General features: G+C 34.5%; 1 pseudogene; it reads left to right on the top strand.

The window, feature by feature from the left end:
* Window positions 1–8,357: 8,357 nt before the first annotated feature.
* On the top strand, window positions 8,358–13,115 carry LOC102928959 (olfactory receptor 5W2-like; annotated as a pseudogene).
* Window positions 13,116–13,825: the final 710 nt, after the last annotated feature.

Raw genomic sequence — 13,825 nt, 5'->3', positions numbered from 1 at the left:
ATTTCTCAAACAACTAATAAATGGTATAAGTAAATAACTTTTGAAATAGAAAAAGCAATATTTTTCACACTTATTGAATTTTTCCATTTTAAATTACAGGTTAAGCAAATGAGATTGTAAATTGACACATTTTCCTAGAACATACTTACATTTTCCATTGTTATTATTTTGATGTTTGCCAGCTGAATCTCTGGACTTGTCCATGCTAGGCAAGTGATCTACCACTGTGCTACATCCTTAGCCTCTGCACTCATAAGCACCTCCTCCCATAAAGCATCCCCAAAGCATGCAGCAGATGTCCTATTTTTCTCTTTGAAAACATTTTAACAATCAATTTTTGCAAGAAATAAAGCTGAAAGATGGATATATAGGAATTATATAAGTATAATATTCATTATATGAAATAATAAAAAATAAATTTGAATAATTGTTAGGGTTTACAGGAAAATATTTCATTTTTTCTTTAACTAAGGTTATTTAAGCTTATTTAAATGACATGCCCTGTTAAACATTGAAATTCTTGGATGTCAATATTGTAATTATCAAATAATGTAATATTCTAATATGTATAATGTCTATGCGAGCTTACTGAGCTAGTATATAAAATAAAATCAAAGGTGGGGAATAAAATCATATACAAATAAATAAATTTAGAAATGTCTTTATTACAAAAATATCTAAGCCAAAATGGAAGACATATTAATATGTCTCTAATAATTTTAGATTCTTTTGTCACAGACATTAATTAAAAAAAAAACAACCATGAGCTCTTTTGATAACCATAGGTCACAGGCACATTTCAAAGATTTTCATTTAATATTCTGATCATTTATTTATGTACTTAGGTTTTTATGAGATCTGAACTCTAGAACTTACACATATAAAATAGCTAAATACACGTGTAACAGAAAATCATTTCTCAAAAATGTCATTAAAAATGAAAAATCAATTACTAATGATTCATCATACCACAAAAGATGATAATATCTTCAGTGATTTTTGACAATAATCTCTCCTGCATTAACTTTCATATTTAAAAGGATTTTATAATTTGCCCTTTACTAACTACTAATATCATCCTACAGCTAACCTTAAAAAGCACAGGGAATTATCAATTTGATATATATCCAAAGTAGAAGTATATGGAATATGATCCTTACCTTTATAAATTGACATAAGACAAATAATGATACATAAGTTTGTTTTTAACCTTAAGTATTAATTTATTTAAAAAGAGGTTAATCACTTTCTAACACATATTACCCACTGTGCTGTTTAATTAGGATACTGTCTGCTCTGGGAATAAGTTCCTTCCCCAAATCACTTTCTAAATGAAGGGAATATTTCCCCATGAATCCAAAAACTCAAGAAAGAAAAGCAAAACAAAGTGTTAAAGAAGACACAGTTGAGTAAAGTACTCATTTTAGAATCTTTTTTTTTTGAATGCTGAATGCTGTTTATTGAAGGAGGGAGGAGTTCTTAAATACAGGCTTACAGCACAATGGAAGAACCCCAGAGGGCAGAGGTTCACTACTGATGTTTTACAATCTTGCATCTAAGCTGTTAAGGCCCATTATGCAGAATACACAGACAAGGAACTTCCCTTAAGCATTCAGGAGGGTGGAACGCGGCAGGGAATTAGCATAGGGAGGACATCAAGGTCAAGGTCAGCAAGCAAGGCAATATTATATTTTTGTTTTCTGATTGTGAGGCCGAGGAATAGTGGTGTATGCCTGCAAGTTCAGCACTTGGGAAACTGTGCATTTGAAACCATGTACGGCTCCATGATAAGACTTTGTATCTAAGTAAATGAATATAGGAATAAATCAATAAATCTTCATTATGTCCCTTGAAGAATCTCATATTTACTAAGAGTTTGGGTAAAATTTTTCTTTCATTGTAGCCATTTAAATGTTTATGGAATACAAAAAAATATTATTAGTTTACATTCAAAACATTACATAATGATTACAAGTGTATTTGCTCTTTTGAAAATATTCCTTTTTATTTATGTGTATAAGTGCAGGAATTTGGCATTATGGAGGACAAACATAAAAAGAGACATGCAGTTGTAACTTTCCCAATATTATGTAAAGAGATCAAGGCATAAAGCAATGTGGAAAATCTTTAGAGCCTTTAAGCTAACCTCAATAAAAGCAGTAGGGATTTAATGAATTTAGTATTATTGTTTAGGAATTACATGGAATAGATAAAATAGAGCTTCATATGCCAGAAAGTTCTTTGCAATGATCAAAGTAATATATAATGTTTAGGGAACTCTCATGTCAAAGAATAGATTAATCACAACTAGTAAATATTAGATATTGAATAAATATGCAGTTCACTTAGCCATGCTATTTAGGGAGTGATAAAGATGATTTCTCATAATTTTGTAATAATAAAATAATATATAGATGACATTGATTCATAAAACCCATAAACTGTTATCATTTTTAACAGTGATAAATAATTTATAAAATCTTATTAACTATTAGGGTTAACACATTTGTAACAATTCAGAATGAGATAATTCAAGTATTTTAAAAAGCAACATTACAGCACCACTCTCTGCCCGATGAGGATCACTCATGCATTTCAAGTGTTTCAGAAAAAGAGATAAATGTCAGATCCCTCTCTTGATGTCACACCCTGTGGTGGTCAGCCAGCTCTCTATTGATAACTCACTGCATTGGACTTTTTCCATTACAGAGGAATTTGAAGGTTATTCTTCTGAAAACCAGACTTTGCTTCTGCCAATTTTTTGTTGGTTTGTTTGTGGTTTATTTGTTTGTTTAACTAGTGCATTGAGAATAAAGGGACATCTCATGTTCATTTTATTCCATCTCCCTGACATAGTTGGAGCTGTTGGATACTTTAGGGAGTTCATTCATTATTATGTTTTTCTTAGTTTTATTTATCTCCTGCTGTTAATTATTCTACAACATTTTAGTCGTGTCTGGTGACTGCTTTGTTTGGGTTTATTGCTGATTTATTCTTTATTCATTTTTCATCACCTGGGGTAGACTTTGAAATGTTTATCTTTTGGGTGTTTCACAAACGTTTCCACTTTCTTTAGATAAAAAGCAATAACACATTGTGTTTTTCAGTCTGACTTAGGAATCTACAAATAGATGTGTTTGGGACTGGCTGATTTTTCTGACTGACAAAACCTTTTGAGATCACATACAAATTTCACGATGAGTTGGATGTCTAAATCTCACTGATAGGTCTCATGTGTGTGGATTTATTTGATCCCTATGTAAAGCATTTTTTAGGTAAGAGCAAAATACTAATATTAAGCCAGGCTGAGTTATATAAATACAAAGGTGTAAATATCACAAGAAAGTCTTCTAATATTATCAGAGAAGCTACACACATGAGGTGTTAGAAAAATGTTTGCCTAAATAAGAACATCACCAATAGACAATGTAACATAGAATGGGAGAATCTCATGGGGCCTCAAACATAGACAAAGAACTAAAGGCAACTAAGGAAAGCTAAGAGCATGAGAAACAGTCTTCTCTAATGAAGGAAGAACAAACAAAAATAGCATGTGGTCAGCTATTAAATCATACAAATAAATTTATATAAACTGAACAAGTTGTGTATATATATATATATAATATATATGTATAATGTGTTGGTTTGACAACAATGAATAAGAGAGGGCAAATTTGAATAATAGACATGGATAGGAATGGTTGAAGAGGGAAAACAAAGGAGGAAAATTATATAAATATATTTTATTTTCAAAATAAAAAATAATTGAAAACAATTCATTACTGATATCTTTATTCACAATGAATAAAGATTTACTATATGCTTTATATAGAACTTAAGTAACACTAGATGCAAGAAACAAACTGGTATGGCCATCTTAGTATCAGACAAAATAGACTTCAAACCAAAATTAATTGGAAGAGCTATATTATATGCTATATGCTAATTAAAGGAAAAATCCCCCAAGCTGATGTTGCAACCCTAAACATCTATGCAACAATCACGAGGTCACCTACATTCCTAAGAGGAACACTACTACTGCTATAGTCACATAATGACCTTCACACAGTGAGATTAGATGACTTCAACACTCCTTGTCTGGCAAGAGATAGATCACCCAGGACAACCTTAAACAGGAAAATGCTGGCACTAAATGACATCATGACCTAAGTAGACCTACATGACAATTACATAATCTCTCAAACACAGAGGAAAATATATTCTTCAAAATACCTTTGGAACTTTAAAAAAAACAGTGTCCATGCATGTGTGTGTGTGTGTATACATGCATGTGCGTGTACACACATGTATGTGTTTCATGTTACCTAGCTCTTGAGTGACTTGTGTTACCTAGTTCTTGTCCAGAGGTCTGAGGACAACTTGAAAGTGTTGGTTCTCTGTTTCCATAATGTGGGCTCTAGGGATAAAATACAAGTCATCAGACCCAGCAGAAAATATCTTTATACATTACATAATCTTTGAGACCCAGTTGAAAGAAATTTTATTACAGTTTTAAAAATCATTGTAAGTAAATCTATATAGAGTATTTAGTATATCCGAATATGTATTACAAAAAGCAAATTGTATTACTGCATCAAGTATTTTTAAGAATGATATTTTACAATAAACATAGATATAAAAATGAAATATTTTTAATTTGTTAATATATATAATACTTAGCATATACTTTAAGAGATACATGTCTCAATTGCAGCCCTATTGCAGGCCAACAGGCAAGACTCCTACAGTCAGGCCTGTACACCACCACTCCCAATTGAATCCTTTAATCTACAAGCCCCACTCTGTCCCTCAAACCCACTCATCCCCCAGGACCACAGCTGTTCCTGAGACACAGACTCTTCAGCTCTGAGTGGACCAAGAGTTGAGTGAATGTTTTAGCCAGTCACGCCAGCCTCTAGGCCTTAGGCCCAGAGGCACAACCTGTGCCCCAATACCCCCATCCAATGAAGCCTCAGTTGCAGGCCAGTAGGCAAGAGTCCTGCATGCAGCCCTCACCACCACCATCTCCAATTGGACCCTGTAATCTATAAGCTCCCCTCTGTCCCCCAAATCCATTCATGCTCCAAGACCACATCTGCTCCCAGAGACACAGACTCCACCAGTTACAATTGGATCAACAGCTCTGATTGGACCAAGAGTGGTTCCCTGAGAAACAGACACTGTTTGCACCAATTGGAGGAAGAGATGGGTAGACTCCAGGGCAAGAATGCATTCAACAACATAAAGAGTAATATGGTACCACCAGAACCTAGTAGTTCTACTACAGCAAGACCTGAACATCCCAAGGTAGAAGAAGTAGAAGAAAATGACCTTAAAAATGACTTTATGAAGATGATAGAGGCCTTTAAAGAGGAAATAAAAAATTTCCTTAAGGAAATCAAGGAAAAGACAAACAAAAAATTGGAAGAAATAAATAAATCCCTTAAAGAAAGTCAAGAAAACCAAGAAAAAGCAATCAGACATGTGAAAAAACAATTCAAGACTTGAACATTGAAATAGAGGCAATAAAGAAGACCCAAAACTAAGAGAATGATGGAAATGGAAAATTTGAGTAAATGAACATGAACTACAGATGCAAACATAACCAACAGAATGCATGAAATGGAAGAGAGAATCTCTGGCATTGAAGATAGGATGATGAAAAAGATTCATCAGTCAAAGAAAACAATAAAGCCAAGAACCTCATAACACAAAATGTTCAAGAAATCTGGGACACCATTAAAAGACCAAACTTAAGAATAATAGAGATAGAAGAAGAATACCAGCTCAAAGGCACAGAAAATATATTCAACAAAATCATAGAAGGAAATGTTCCCAACTTAAAGAGGGAAATGCCTATAAGGATACAAGAAGCTTAGAGAACACCAAACAGAACAGGCCCCTCCCCCAAAAAAGTCCCCTTGCCACATGGAAAAAGGCTAAGCAGCATATAAATGCAGACCCATCAGCATAACACCTGACTTCTCAATGGAGCCTCTGAGAGTAAGAAGTTCCTGGACAGATGCTATGCAGACACTAAGCGATCCTGTATGCCAGCCCAGACCACTATACTTGGCAAAACTTTCAATCATCATAGACAGAGTGCACACGGTATTCAAGGACAAAACCAGATTTAAACAATACCTATCCACAAATCCAGCCCTACAGAAAGGATTAGAAGGAAAAATCCAACCTAAGGAATTTAGATGAACCCACAAAAATACAGGGAATCCCTTGCCAACAATTCCCAAAAAAAAAAAAAAAGGGAAACAGACACACACATTATCACCAAAACATAATAGAAATTAACAATCAGTAGTCATTAATATCCTTTAATATTAGTGGAATCAATTTAACTATAAAAAGACACAGGCTAACAAATAGATATGAAAAGAGGATCAATCCTTCTGCTGCATATAAGAAACACACCTCAACTTCAAAGACAGACACTACCTCAAAGTAAAGAGTTAGGAAAAGACTTTCCAAGCAAATGTACTCAAGGAGCAAGCTGGTGTAGCTATCTTAATATATAACAAAATAGACCAAAATAAATTAATCAAAAGAGATAGGAAAGGACATTATATATTCATCACAGGAAAAACATATCAAGATGAAGTCTCAAATCTGAACCTTTATGCCCCAAATAAAAGGGCACCCACATATGTAAAAGAAACATTACTAAAGCTTAAATCACACACCAAACCCCACACATTAATAGTAGTAGACTTCAATACCCAGCTCTCACCAATGCCAGACTGTGGTTGATATATTGTGCACCCCAATAAACTTAGCTGGGGTCAGAGAACCAAAAAGCCACTAGATACAGAGGCCAGAAAATGGTGGCACACACGCCTTTAATCCTCTCACTTGGGAGGCAGAGATCCATCTGGATCTCTGTGAGTTTAAAGCCACACTGGAAACAGCCAGGCATGGTGACTCATGACTTTAATCCCAGGAAGCGATGTCAGAAAGCAGAAAGATATATAAGGTATGAGGACCAGGAACTAGAGCTGGTTAAACTTTTAGGTTTTTGAGCAGCACAATTCAGCTGAGACTTATTCTAGATGAGGACTCAGAGGCATCCAGTCTGAGGAAACAGGATCAGCTGAGGAAATGGCAAGGTGAGGAAGCTGTGGCTTGTTCTGCTTCTCTCATCTTCCAACATTCACCTCAATAACTGGCACCTGGTTTGATTTCATTAATAAGAACTTAAAAGATTCATGCTACACCAGACAGATGTTATAACTCAAATGGACTTAATAGACATCTGCAGAACATTCTACCGAAACGCATAAGAATATACCTTCTTCTCAGTACCCCATGGAACCTTCTCTAAAACTGACAATCCTTGGTTACAATGAAAATCTCTATAGATACAAAAAATTGGAATAACCTACTGTATTTTATCAGATCATGATGGTTTAAAGTCAGAATTCAAAAACAACACAAATTACAGGAAACCTACAAACTCATGGAAACTGAATGGTGCTCAACTAAATCACCACTGGGTCAAGGAAGAAATAAAGAAATAAATTAAATTTATGGGACACTATGAAAGCAGTACTAAAAGGAAAGTTTATAGCACTAAATGCCCACATAATGAAGTTTGAGAAATCTCACACTAATGACTTAACAGCAAACCTGAAAGCTCTAGAACAAGAAAAACACACCCAGGAGGAATAGGTGACAGGAAATGATCAAATTGAGGGCTGAAATAAAAAAAAAATAGAAACAAATAGAACATTACAGAGAATCAATGAAACAAAGAGTTGATTCTTTGAGAAAAATCAGATAGACAAACACTTATGTAAACTAACCAAAAGGCAGAGAAAGAATATCCAAAAAAAAAAAAAATCAGAAACGAAAAGGGTGACATAACAACAAACAATGAGGAAATCCAGAAAATCATCAGGTCATATGTCCAAATCTCGTACTCTAGAAAATTGGAAAATCTAAAAGAAATGGACAATTTTCTGCATAGATTACACACACCAAAATTAAATCAAGATCAGACAAGCAATTTAAATAGACCTATAACCCCATTGGAAATAGAAGGAGTCATTAAAAGTCTCCCAATCTAAAAAAACCCAGGGCTAATGGTTTCCGTACAGAATTCAACCAGAATTTCAAAGAAGAGCTAATACAAATATTCCTAAACTGGTTCCACACATTAGAAACAGAAAGAACATTATCAAACACTTTTTATGAAGCTACAGTTAACCTGATACCCAAACCACACAGAGATGCAACAAAGAAAGAGAATTACAGACCAGTCTCCCTCATGAACACTGATGCAAAAATACTCAATAAAATACTGGCAAACTAAATCTAAGAACACATTAAAAAAATCATCCACCATGATCAAGTAGGCTTTATCCCATACATGCAGGGATGGCTGAACATATGAAAATTTGTCATTGTAATCCATCATATAAACAAACAAAAAAAACACATGGTCATCTCATTAGATGCTGAAAAAGCCTTTGACAAAATCGAACACCCCTTCATGATAAAGGTCTAAGAGAGATCAGGAATACAACATACCTAAACATAATAAAGGAAATATACATCAAGCTGACAGCCAACATCAAACAAAATTAGAGAAGCTCAAAATGATTCCTCTAAAATCAGGAACAAGACAAGGCTGTCCGCTCTCCCCATATCTATTTAATACAGTACTCGAAGTTCTAGCTAGAGCACTAAGACAACAAATGGAGATCAAAGGGATACAGATTGGAAAGGATGAAAGCAAACTTTCACTCTTTGCAGATGATATGATAAGATATAAGTAACCCCAAATGTTTTACCAAGGAACTCCTACAGCTGATAAAAACCTTCAGTAATGTCGCAGGACACAAGATTAACTAAAAAAAAAAAATCAATAGTGCTTCTATATACAAATACTAAATGGGCAGAGAAAGAAATCAGAGAAATATCACCCTTTATAATAGATACAGATAATATAAAATACCTCGGGGCAACTCTCCCATCTGAGGACCAACAATAAAATTGGAAATCTTACCAAAAGCAATCTACAGATTCAACCAAACCCCATCACAATCCCTACACAATCCTTCACAGACCTTGAATGTTAATTAATTGTTTTTAAACCACAATCAGCTTTAGTAATTAGGGAAATGCATATTAAAATATATGCACTTTGCTAATAGGCAGACAGAAGTAAATAGCTTAAAGACATTTTCATAGTTTTTTTCTTAAATCAGAAAAGAATATAATACATTTGATTTAAGGAAAATTGTACCTTGGTCAAAATTTCATAGTGAATATTGTTTTAAAATTATTAGCTATCATCTACATTACATATTTTGTTAAATTTGAATAAATTATTGATAACAGATAACTTAGCCATAATAAAACTACTTAATTTGCATTTCTTTATTATAAAATTTACACTTATTTATATAAATATACATTTATACACACACACACATATATGTGTGACTTCAATTTTAATTCAATTTCATGTAAATTCACAATGATACTATATGCAATTAAATAAAATTTCTTTCAAGGTAACTCATTCAAATTTACATTACTGTTTAAAAATTTTTTTATTTGATATTTATGAGTGTTTTGCCTATCTTTGTGTATGTATACCACATGAATATCAAGCACACATGTAGACCACAAGAAAGTATCAGATTGCCAGGAATTACACTTTCAAATGGTATTGAGCTTTCAGACTTGTGTTAAAATACTAAGCCAGTCTACCACAAGAGTTACAAGCGCTCCTAATCACTGAGCCATCATATCTACAGCACCTAACTATACATTATTTTTAACATGCCATATATTTGAATTGCTACATGAGACTTTCTATCTTTGTTAGACTTCTTAGTAACACAGACACTTCACCATTTGTAGTAGCAAAATGATCATTTATGAAGTTTTCCAGGAACTAGTAAAAGAGAATATGGGAGAGAGACTATGACTGGGAATGTGATAAAAAAATATATTCTAGGAACAGGTACCATAAACAACACACAGTGTGTGAATATAGAAAAAAAATCAAGCAATTGTTCACCATCAAGTGTCAATTACAGAGTATATGAACTGTATACTAGTGACGTATTCAAAATATAGTTACAGACACTAAAGCAGTGAAGTGTTTCCAAAGCAAAAGATGAACTGAACATAATGTCCTAGAAATGACTGCAGAGGTGCAGGGATTTCACTTTTATTAGAATCTGGTTCAGTTAAATAAACATAATACAGATTACATTTTACAGCACAAAATACGTGTATACAAGTTTTATATATTTTACAACATAAAATTAAATTGAAATATTTATCCTAACAAATCAAGTGGCTGACAGTAGCAGTTCCATCTTTGACAAGGACCTTCAGGTACTCAAAGGGGAATAAAATTCCATGAGTAAAATAATCACATGCTTTCATAGCATCAGGGGACGAGGCTGCAGGGACACAAGTCTCAAGTGGTACATGGCATAATAAAATGCTGCCCTCCCATGATCTGATGATAAAAATCAACTCACCTGAGGTCATTCCTAAGATTGCAAATCCAAAAATAAAAGGTTAAAATTACCTTTTCAGAAAAATCTAAGTATTTTTTTTTAAATTATTCAACTATACAGCCTTTTTTGGGCAAGTATGTTTAAAATCTAATAAAAATAGTATTTTACAGTCAAAACTGGAAGATTCTGATTGCAATGATTAGTATCTATCAAACCATATTTTAATTATTTTCCTTTTGTAGATTGTTTGAAATTAGTCTTCATTCATTTCCATCTGCACATAGATGCATATGTGAATTCAACTACTGCATATCGCTTATCTTTATTTTGATTACCTTTTAATAAAATTGTATTGAATTAAAGATCATGGAAATATTATATTAAAATAATAATTTGTAAATTTAAAATCTCATTGAGCTACATATAAATGGACAAATTCACCTATAAATATACATTCCTACATTCTAATATTCATATGTTAACTAAGTCAGGCACACTTAGAAAATCATAGCATTTACATAACTACACATACACATCAGGCCATATAATTTGATAAACTTTATCCTTGTGTTGTTTTCATATTTTTATATTAAATATGTAGTATATGGAGCTGTACACATAAATGTGTGACTACATGTTGCTTACACTATTTTAGTCTTTACCTTTGAATGATTAGAAAATTTATCCTTTGGTTACAAATGTTCCCAGAAATATATATGTTCAATAATTAGGGTTGGCCAAACTGTCACTGTAGCTTGAGTTTTCCTGCCTTGCCCACAGTCAGGACAAATCGTTGTCACCCGCCAGTCCCACAGCCGCTCAGACCCAACCAAGTAAACACAGAGACTTATATTGGTTACAAACTGTATGGCCATGGCAGGCTTCTTGCTAACTGTTTTTATATCTTAAATTAACCCATTTTTATAAATCTATGCCTTGCCACGTGGCTGGTGGCTTACCGGCATCTTTACATGCTGCTTCTCCTGGAGGTGGCTGCAGTCTCCCCCTCCTTCTTCCTGTTTCCCCGATTCTCCTCTCTCCTTGTCCCGCCTATACTTCCTGTCTGGTCACTGGCCATCAGTGTTTTATTTATATAAAACAATATCCACAGCATGTCACAAACTGTGTTTGGAAAAAAAGTAATCAGGAATTATTTGTTGTTTACTATGTACTAAGAAATGAATACTTTGCTCAAAAATAGTAAAAGATGTTAATGGTATTATTGATTAGGCATGTGAAAATCACATTAAAATTCACTATTTTTCATTGAATCTTGATATATTGGGAATAATTTTATGTGTATTTGAATATTAAGTCCAGGGAATTTGAAACTTCAATATCTTGCCACTTAGTCTCACTAACTTAGTATATATAATAATTATTTTTAAATTCAAATACATAAAATAATTGTGTATTATTTTTAAGATTATCAGATGACAATATACTAAATACACAATTCCTGTTATGGAAGGCAAATTCAGGAAAAAGTAATGTGTAGAAGGTGATATTTGTCAAGAACACCTTCTAGATTTTAGAGTTTATTAAATGCTATGTCAGATAGATTATTAAAATTAAATAATTCAATCCTCTTTGAAGGTTGAAGCATAATTATATGTATTTCTGAAGACAGAAATAAATTAAATGTAAAATAATGTTCTGCATAATGATTGTATTATGAACATATATCCTAAAGTTTAAAGTTTATTGAAGAAAAATGACAAGGGAAATTGCTCCTCTATGAATGAATTCATTTTCTTGGGAATTCCAATGACCCTGACATGAAAGTGGCCCTCTTTACCACATTTCTACTTGTCTCTTTCATATTTGGGCCAATCTTGGGATGATTATATTTATTAGAGTGGACTCTCAGCTCAATATAGCCATTTACATTTTCTTCAGCAACCTTTCTTTTTGTGACTTACACTATTCCACAATAATTGGACCAAAGATGCTGCTGGATCTTTTAGCTGAAGAGAAATAAATTCCCATGGTTGGCTGTGCCCTTTAGTTCTTCACCCTTTGTAATTCTGAGTGTCTACTGCCGGCAATGATGAACTATGATAGTTATCAGACCATCAGCAACCCTGTGTTCTACACAGAAATCATGTCCAGCGGGGTGTGTTCTATTTTAATGGCTGGAATTTACCTGGTGGGAAGAGCAGGCACTTTGATACATACACCTCTTGTCTTTCTTTCACTTATGTTTCTGTAGGTCCAATGAGATCAACTATTTTTTTTCTGTGATGTCTCTCTTCTTCTATCAATATCTTGTTCAGATACAGAGGCCAATGAGGTAGCAATATTCACAGTTTGGGGCTTATTGTGCTAAGCACCATTTCCGAACTCCTTGTCTCCTCCTGTTACATCCTTTTATTGGTCTTGAAGATGTGCTTTGCTGAGGAAAGAGTCAAAGCTTTCTCCACCTGTGCCTCTCACCTGACTGCAGTTGCAATTCTGCAGAAAACTCTGTTCTTTATGTATTTCTGGCCAAGTTCTTATTCTCTAGATCAAGACAAAATGATCTCACTGTTTTACACCCTTGTGATTCCTATGTTGATTTACAGCCCAAGAAACAAGGATGTGAAAGAGGCTCTGGAAAAGTTGAAAAATAAACAGTGATTTTTCACCTTTTATTTTCAGATTTTTAGATGTACATGTACATGATTGCTTTTAATTCATTCTGCATTAGGGATTAAAAACATTACATCATATACTAATTAAAACTATATTATTAGTTCTAGCATCAAATTTTAAGAAAATACAGAGTTGTTGGCCAGCGGGCAGGGCTCCTGAGGAAAGGTTCCCCTTCTCCAAGACCCCTCCTAACGAACCCTGCAATCTACACATCCTGCCCCCACACCCATCTGTCTGAGACCGCCCCCCCCCCCCGCCACTCCCTGAGGCTTGGAAACCAAGCCCCAGCTCCCATCTGGCCCAGAGCTCCCATCCAGCCCAGAAGTGAGTGACTCTGTTCATACCCAGGGAGGTCTGCCTCTAGGTCCCATCCCTGGGCCCCACGTGTTCCGGCAGGAGACCCGCCCAACTGGGCCCCAGTTCACAGCAAGCTGGCAAGGCTCCTGCAGAAAGGTTCCCCTTCTCCAAGATTCCCCAGCAGACCCTGTAATCTAGATGTCCTGCCCTCACACCTATCTGCCCAAGACCCCCGCCACTTCCTGAGGCTTGGAGACCAATCCTCAGGTCTCATCTGGCCCAAAGCTCCCATCTGGGGCAGAGAGCTCTCATCCAGCCCAGAGACAGAGAGAACTCTCATTGGACAAAGTGCTGTCATTGGACCAAGAGTAAACTCAGGAGACAGGGAATCTGCCATC

The sequence above is a fragment of the Peromyscus maniculatus genome, chromosome 4, assembly GCF_049852395.1.
Source record: "Peromyscus maniculatus bairdii isolate BWxNUB_F1_BW_parent chromosome 4, HU_Pman_BW_mat_3.1, whole genome shotgun sequence".
NCBI lineage: Eukaryota > Metazoa > Chordata > Mammalia > Rodentia > Cricetidae > Peromyscus > Peromyscus maniculatus.
This window is presented reverse-complemented; position numbering and strand designations above follow the sequence as displayed.